Source organism: Haliotis rufescens, unplaced genomic scaffold (genome assembly GCF_023055435.1).
Source record: "Haliotis rufescens isolate VD_foot unplaced genomic scaffold, xgHalRufe1.0.p SCAF_17, whole genome shotgun sequence".
NCBI lineage: Eukaryota > Metazoa > Mollusca > Gastropoda > Lepetellida > Haliotidae > Haliotis > Haliotis rufescens.
This window is the reverse complement of record NW_025963857.1, coordinates 28,828,268-28,837,206: the sequence shown is the minus strand read 5'-3', so window position 1 is coordinate 28,837,206 and position 8,939 is coordinate 28,828,268. Positions and strand designations below refer to the sequence as shown.

The window sequence follows — 8,939 nt, the reverse complement described above, 5'->3', positions numbered from 1 at the left end:
GGAAATGCATGCTGCCTTTATGACGACACTTTTTGGTCAAGGAATCCAGTTTAGTCATGACTGAACGAAGGCGCTTCCTGACTGAATGAATACAAGCCCCCGCAAGATGTGTGATCTTTGCCTGATCTGATCAATAATCGTACCTGACCGCTGACTGAGATGCTTATTAACCTGATGTTCCAAAACTACAAAGTGCTGTTGAAGATTTGCTGCCAATGGATTCAGAATTTTTTTCTGCTTATCTCATTTTGATACAGACTTCAAAAAGTCAACCAGCAGCAGATGAGTTCTTGTCTTATCATCTTCCGTCAGTTCAGGAACTTCTATAGCAGGTGCCTGCTCAACTAATGGTTCAGCTTCATCATCCGCATCCCTATCCTCACCATCACTATCATCTCCACTTTCGGTTTCCTTCATTTCATTGTAGTTTCTGTCCTTCTTGCAGCATGTTGGGTCAGCCATTGTTGGAAAAAAGGGCTCATGATAGAAATGATAGACTTCATCTGTGTGCTGTTTTGATGCAACGTCTTCCTTGTAATTCTTCACCTGTAGACCCTCTTTGCTGATGCATCTCCCTACAGCTACACCAAGTTGTCCCGGAAGGAAATAGCTTTCACAATCAACTATGAGAGGGTCGATGGTCATACCCTGAGCTCGATGTACTGTCAAAGCAAAGGCAAGGCGTAAAGGGATCTGTTTTCTGTTGGCTCGCACTTTCTTCTGGTTAGAGTCATAAATTTCAAAGTTCAGGGGTTCAACAAGTACACCGGCCATCAAAATCAACAACTGGACCCTTGTCTGTGAAAGAAAGAACAGTTCCTTTTGAACCATTTACCAAAGAATGTTTCACATTTCTTATGAGGATAACAGGTGCTCCCACTTTCAACTGTAAGTTCTTCTTCGCTTGACATCGCTGCAGCAGCAATGTCTCACCTGAGTCGAGTGCTCTATAACATCTTATGTTTTCCTGATCTTCATGCAGTGCCATCTGATTTTCATATTCTACATCAAAATTTGTCCCAAAGAGCAAGGTTGGACTTTTGTTTCTGTTAAGTGGTCTACTGAGATTCTTCATTAGTGTATGAGTTTCCTCCGATGGGCGTCCATTACAAAAGTTCATTGATGGCAACAATCAAATCCGCTTCAGCCTGGCGAACCACTTCTTGGAAATTTAGGTGGTGAAGAATTACATGTTTGAACACACAAGACTGAAAGCAGAAAAGTCCTGGATCATTATGAAAGTGGAAACTGGAGGAAGTTGCTTGAAATCTCCACAAGCGATGATCTGTAAGCCACCAAACCAATGTTCATTACTGCGGCATTGACTGCATACATATTCAAGTGCCTCAAACAGTTTAGCACTGAGCATTCCTATTTCATCAATGATGAGAACTTCTGATAAGGTTATGTTCTTGAGGCAATTCCCATATGCATCATTGCTGAGTACCTTTGTAAGGACCTCCTCCTTAGAAAATCTTCCGTCAAACAGCCCCAGTGATGCAGCGTCTCTCCTCCCAAATCCTGGTACTGTTTGCTGGCCAGACCTGAGACAGCAGTTACCCCCACTTTCCGTCCAGCTGACTTGAGAGCCTTGATGATATTCCTGTAAAGCAAACAGAACTTTAGTTTCATTCATGCAGATAATGAAAATACAAACCAAACCAAAAATGTTAATGTTTTTCAAAATAATTCAAATCTCTTTCTAAGCTGTATTCATCCTGAAGTTTGTACCTGATTTTGTATTTGAAAATTAAGACTAATGTAAAACCTAAAGACTGAAGCTCACCCCTCTAACAAAGAAAGCTCTTTTAACATTTACAAGAAATAACATGTTAAGTGTATATACTACCAGTGATGCTGGAGGACATTCTGAATGAACTCTTGATTTAAACAATGTTTTAATAAGTTTAGTTATGCACAGTGGCTATTCAGTTTTGCTTAAAACACACATTTTTACTTTAGGTCTGACAATTATATTAGTTTTCATTAAGACTCTTTGTACTTTTCTCTTTGCTTTTAGGTTAACAAAAACAGTTGAATATAGAGAAAGCTGCATATCAGTTGATCAACTACATCTTTATTCAGAAAGTTGTAGTAAAGACTCAAGTGTGAGATTATTGCGAAAGACAAATTTTCTAATGTAATCAGTATAAAAAGTATATATATTTACTAGCTACCTATTGTTTGTAACGGTGTAAAAGTGTAATATGACAAGACTAACTAGCTACAATTGTACGATACATGTACTACAATGGTAATGTCAATGAGCATGATGATCATGAAAAATATGGCTACTGTTAACAATCCATAGTTGGTACAGTCCATACAGAAAATAGAATACTCACTGGCAATTATAATACATAAACAAAATTAGTAATGATGGAAAAACTGACATTACTTGTGGACCAAAATGACTGATAAAAATTAGCCGGATGCCATCAGTTGGCTCACCCTTTGGTTTTTTTATCCTCAACTCGTCTGTGTTCTTTTCTTTTAAGACAAAGTCAAAACACTACACCAAGGATAGATGGCCACTTGTTGTGCTGGAACTAAATTTGTCAAATAGATTCTTCACTTCCAGGGGTTCATCAAATACCCCAATGTCCCTATATTTTTGGTGGTTCCTGCCATGAAATAATTCTTTGGTCATATATTTGTCACAATGAGGAAGTGGAAGGTGATTCATATGAACTGCCATTCTAAAGTTAATTATCCCTTGTGAAAAAGATAGTTAGCATTTGGGTAAGTGTATTGAGATTTTGCATAACTTAGGAAACCTATGTCCGAATGTGGTGCTGATTCACATGTGGCATAGGGGTTGATGAGTGCCGAGATGGAAAACAAGCAGTAAAGCCCAACTTTACTGTTGGTTGTTAATGGTTGTTTGCGTTTTGGGCAGTTTTATTAAGTTTCAAAGTTCCTTATGTCACAGAAATACTCCAGAAAGGGTGTCACATTTAGTTTGAAAAAGGATTTAATCAGATTCATCTCATAGTGCCCAGACCAGACTTTTAGATACACCCTTTTAGATACATCAAATTCTAATTTTGCATTAGCACAGGCTTTTTTTTTGCGTTTCGAAAGAATTCTGGTTTAAGAAACTGCTGTGGCTTCATCCTTCAATTTCTTGATGATCCAATAGGGCAAACTGTCACGACATACTACAGTCCAATAATGGTCCAGTGTCTCTTATCTCCACCACAATGAACTAATTTGTTTTCCCAACCTATTTGTCGCAACATTGTCATGTACATTGGGTCAGTGAGAACAATGTTGTGCATGTCTTTGTCCGGATGGAATGTGGCTGTACCTCTCATCCTCTGTGATAACTGTGCAGGAATTCGCAAAGTTTAGAGTCATTTGTGTGACATGTCCCCCCTCTAAATGGTTTGATTGGGCCTTAGCGTTTCTTCTCCGTTCGTAATCTATCCCTATCACCACACCCTACACATTTGTTTTGGATCGTAGCCATCCACACTGTAAAGATGTTTACCCTCTCCGCACGTGAACTCCTTTTCACCTCCATTCCTAGCGTGCTGGAGGTGCAGATCGGGGTCGGTCTCCATGAAATAACTGAACCAGTTCATACAGACCTGGGAATAGTTTCTCTTGGGTTGGTAGCCTTGAGGTGGAAGAATGGCTATGGTATCGGGTTTCAGATCAGGTTTTCGGAAGGATTTCATGGTGAACGCAGAGAGCGTCAACACCTACAAAGGGATCCATGCGAACCGTCTTGATGGAGTTCTGTCGGAAGTCAGCACATCCACGTCTCAAAATATCGACATCGCTCCGACAGTAGGCTAAGAGTTCTTCTTGCAAGTCAAACAAGGCTCCTTCTTGAACTTTCTTGGTATGCCACTGGAGGAAGGCAGTGTGTTCCGCGGGAGACATGCCATCGGGATCGTACATGACGGCTGGTGGATAGGAACCTCTGTAGGTCTGGTTGGCTTCGGTATTGAAAAAGTGAGGAAAATACCCTTTCTTCAGTTCATTCAGTCCAAAGGTCTTTGGAAATGCTTTCAGCAGGTAGGGTATGAAATTCAAACTGTCTTCAAAACACAATCGTCCCAGGGTCACCTGTAAAATCTGTTGTCCATTCCAAATCTTGGTGGGGAGTTTCACCAGATGTGGGTACAAGACCTTCATGATCAAGTGCAGATCATAGGCTCGCACGTTGTGTGCAATCACATAAATGAGCTCCTTCTCGGGCGGCTGGACGGTGATGTTCTTCTTCTTCATCTCCTTCTCTTCCTCCCTCCTCCAACGGGATGGGTGCCTCCACCTCCATGGCATCCTCCCCCTTCCCCTCCTCCTGGCGTGATGGACGTCGCCTACGTTTTGTCGGAGGATGGCCTCTAGAGGGTTCCGTCGTGTTTTCTTTTGCCAAGGTGTGCTGTTGTCCCCTTGCGTGCACCGCCCTCCTCCTCTTGGTTCTTCTTCTTCTTCTTTTCGGCCAGAGTCGTCAACCAGACACACACATCGCGTAGCGTGGTGGGGCCTCGAAAACACTTTCTCGCGGCTGGGACTGTAACCTTCTTGTCTCCATGGACAGTGTTAGCACAACTCCTTTGTCTCTTGACCGATGCATCGTCCACACCCTAACTGCACCACACACAAATTTGGGATATGCTCCCCCATGTCTTGCCTACATACAAAATCATAGAAGACATATTTGACGTTGTCTCGTCAGTTTTGGTTGTAGCATTCATTGTAGGCAGAGAAGCACTTTAATCTGAATAGGTAACTATTGGAATAAATGACAGCTTCACTATTTTCATGTACCTTTCTACACTAGGATAATACAAAAAGATACTTCATATACCGCATCCCATAACTTTGAGCTATGAATACTACAAAGAACACTACAAAGAACACAAACAAATATAAAACTACTTTCAGCCCTGACTACTTTTTCTCCTGCCCCTGCCTTCCAAAAGAAGTTGGTCCCCTTGGCAACCTACAAAGAACTACAAAGAACAAATTCACTAATGCATGTATTATAAGTATGTTGAAGCATTTTGAAAAACACTTACCTTATACTTATTTACATTTTGTTAAAAAGAAAAAAAACATAAGACGTTAATACAACATTTATCCCCGTGTTTTCGGACGCTTAAAAAACATTCATAGTTTTCTTACTAAAGTACTGTCGGAAAAGCTAGAAGCTTTTCTGGCTTCATTTAATAAATACGAGTCATAGGACTATAAAAAGAGCATATATCAAGACAAGCAAATTGCCCTAATCTAGCCTGTCCTAACTGACCCGACCCATGAAGATTCCGGGGTAGAATAGGTCTTCAGAAACCAATGCTTGCCGTAAAAGATGAATATGCTTGTCGTAAAAAGGCGACTAACGGGATCGGGTGGTGAGGCTCGCTGACTTGGTTGATGCATGTCATCGATCCCAATTGCATGGATCGATGCTCATGATATCAATCACTCGATGGTCTGGTCCAGACTCGATTATTTACAGACCGCCGTCATATAGCTGGAATATTGCTGAGTGCGGCGTTAAACATCAAACCTACCTAACTGACCCTGTGATTACCTTTAAAATGTACTTTTACAGGTAAAATGATGATCAAATTAGAAAATATTCGGGTGTTGTCATGCATGTATGAAATGGCCTATAACCTGAGGTAATTACCTAACACCTGTCCCAAGGTGATGACCTCACACCGTCCGTGCATTCTCACAGGTGCAAATGTCACCGAGTTGGGGGTGTTCTCAAAATATTGCTGTTATTGTACCTAATTGACATGTGCGTTGATGGAATGGCAATTTAGGATATGTACTGCATTATATTTGCTTGGAAACATGGTGGAATAGTTAAGAGCTATGAAACAGGATGAGTATTGGAAGGTTGCGGTTTTGGGATCCAGAAGTATTTGTTCTACAGATGATTTCTCTCGGTAGCATTTATCTCCTCTGATGCTTTTGAATGTTGTGTTATGTCTTGCCACGAACCCTTTACACTTAGCCAAGATGGGCACAACAGGGTTGAGCACACAATGTCTGACTGGCGTACGTAAGACAACGTAACTGTGTTGTGCCGCCAGCACACACGTCTTGTACTTTACAGGGTCTTATTCAGCCGAATTTTCTCCATGAGTTGAACTTTCGTTTCAGATGATCTGAAGTCGACAATGTCATATATTCCTGTATGGGCGCCTTCAGACTACTCATGGTTTGGGCGACAGTATCTGATTTCCGGACGTTATATTAACTGGCCTTATAATCTATGACAATGACACTGACAATAGCTAAATGGGCAATAGCTGAAAATCCAACCAGTCTATGAACATATCACCTCCTATAATTTCCTTATGAAAATCACCAGTTTTCTTTTTCACCTCGAAAACTAGCACATATCTATCAATGAGCCCCATATCATGGGTTGTAGCGTGCCTTTACCTGATGGTACCATGGGGGCTTTTTGTCCATCTGCCACATGTAGTCAGTGGAATGATTCATCAAGGTAAATTCTGGACACCCTGATTGTGATAGTTATGAATGGTTCGGAGATAATGTGACCTCATAGACAGGATGGAATATTTTCCCCTGAAAAGTGCTTGGTCATTTCCACGCGCAGTGTATCGAAATCCCATGGAGAGCAGTAGTTAGTGCAGTTAACATTAATTGTATCTCAAATTCCTCCCCGATTCTACTACAAGTCATGGTTACCTTCTGCTCTTAAAGCTTGTACAATGTACACTATACGCCTAATCACCCTATATCAAAGCTCTCTAATATTCTTTTACGTCCCAGTTTTGTTTTTGAGACCACCCCTATACCTGTTTTGTTTTATTTTATTTATCATACCGTAGACTTGATGGTATGAATTGAAAATCCAATAGCTTGGGCAGTTCGGTAATTCACCCTATCTAAATTAATGAATGGTTTCCCTCTATCTCTCTTAAGTGTAAAGAACTTGTATACATTTCCCAGTACAGACTGCATATCGTGTACCATAGTTATGGCTATGCAAGTGTAATGTAACATGCACCATGGGAGCAATGTTAATAAAACAAACGCAGCATCATTTTGTCATTTTAGAAGATGCACATCTAGAATTTTCTCAATGATTTTTGTGTGTGGATTAGATGTTTTATGAAGACTACATTATTATCATTATAACGGAGTCACATGCGCATATTTCTATAGTCCGTTTCAGACTGCCATCATTGGACATAGAATAAATGTAAACTTCCTGTTTTTGTTCGAATTTGTCTACTGTAAACTTGTCGATGGGACTCCTTGTGACTGAAATACTTCAAACCACAGGTAGGGCAATCAGTAGTTACTCAATATTTCAATAACAACAGTCTGTGAAAAATTATGTCCTTTTTTAACAGGCAAAAAGCAGTTTTCTAGCATTTCCGACAGTACCTTAATCACATGAACAATTGTAAACCTTCTCACTCATTTATGAAAGATAACTTTATCTTGAAAACAAGCCATCATCTGAGTATTTACAATTTTCGTGTGACGCAACACTCCTCGTTATAGTGCAAGTAATTGTGATAGAAAACGTATGTCCGAAAACAGATGATCTGATGATAATAGTATTGTGTCGTGAATAATTATGAAGGCATGATGCTGAGAACTCTGTGTACTGTACATTCTCAGAATGACCCAAAACTTTATAAGAGCATTTCATTTGTCATTAAAATCGATACCATAAGTATAATCCTTTCTATTTACTTTTTTATCATGAAAGTATGACACATATATATTTGTTTATGTATGTATATTTGTTTATATATGTGTATGTATGTATTGACAGATTAACTATAGTAATATGAAAGAATCAGGTGTTCTTTGACTTCTTTTGAGTAGTATACATTTCTTTCCCCAGTCAAAACTTCAGAATGGAATATATTGTTTATGTCCATAATGACTTCTATGATATCCTTTTGTTTCTTTTTATAGACCTGCAATGTGTCAAATCTTTCCCCAGACCTGCAACGTGTCAAATCTTTCCCTTGACCTGCAATGTGTCAAATCTTTCCCTTGACCTGCAATGTGTCAAATCTCTGTTGGAATGATTAATATGTTTGTGATTGTTGGCATTATGACGTTTCTTCAAGATGTCTGTTATGTTTTCAACTTGACTAGATTTGACACCTTGTGTCACATGCCTAATGGATACGTTTTGCACTACTCTCTTTGGGGATTTAAGTCATTTTGTTTTTCTTAACATATTATGATGTTTTTGTTGAGCAATTGCATTGCAAATAAATGTTTCTCCTACCATGGTTTGTTTTGTTTTTTCTTGGAATCTGTGACACACTGTAACAAACGTGTCTATTTTGTACCGACACTGTGGCCCAGTTGTGTCAGCCAATGCAATTCACTGTTTGGAGTTGCATGCCTTGGCGTACCAGGAACCTTTGATCATGGGTTTGAGTCTTGTTTTTCACCAAACTGCTAAACACCCAAGACCTGTATCACTTGGGGCTTTCATGTGACATGACAAGCATTGATATGACTGAAACACTGTTCACACCGGTGTTAAACCACAAACCAGTGATTTAGGGGCAATGTTCCACACTGCCAAAGCGGCATTAAACCCAACTCACTCATTGCTTATGCTATCAACCACTGGTTTGTTTGATGTTTACTTGATCCACTATCTTAAGTGTTGCCACTTAACTACAAACTTTTGTTGAACGCAGCAATTTGCAATATTCCAGCTATATGACGCCAGTCTGTAAATAATTGAGTGTGGACAAGACAATCCAGTGATTGACATCATGATCATTGTTCTTTGCAATTGGAAAACGATGACATGCATCAACCAAGTCAGCAAACCAGACCACCTGATCCCATTAGTCGCCTCTTAAGACGAGCATGGGTTGCTGAAGATATATTCTATACTGGATCTTAACAGGCATAACCGGTAATGCTTTAATCTTGTTTTACATGGTAGCTCAGGC

General features: G+C 39.9%; 1 long non-coding RNA gene across 1 annotated transcript; it reads right to left on the bottom strand.

Moving 5' to 3' along the window:
* Positions 1-7,737: 7,737 nt before the first annotated feature.
* Positions 7,738-8,130, bottom strand: LOC125381201. Its single transcript, XR_007221760.1, has 2 exons — positions 7,991-8,130; positions 7,738-7,934 (listed from the first exon to the last, which is right to left on the bottom strand). It is a non-coding gene; the product is annotated as an uncharacterized LOC125381201 (long non-coding RNA).
* Between the last annotated feature and the right edge of the window lie 809 nt (positions 8,131-8,939).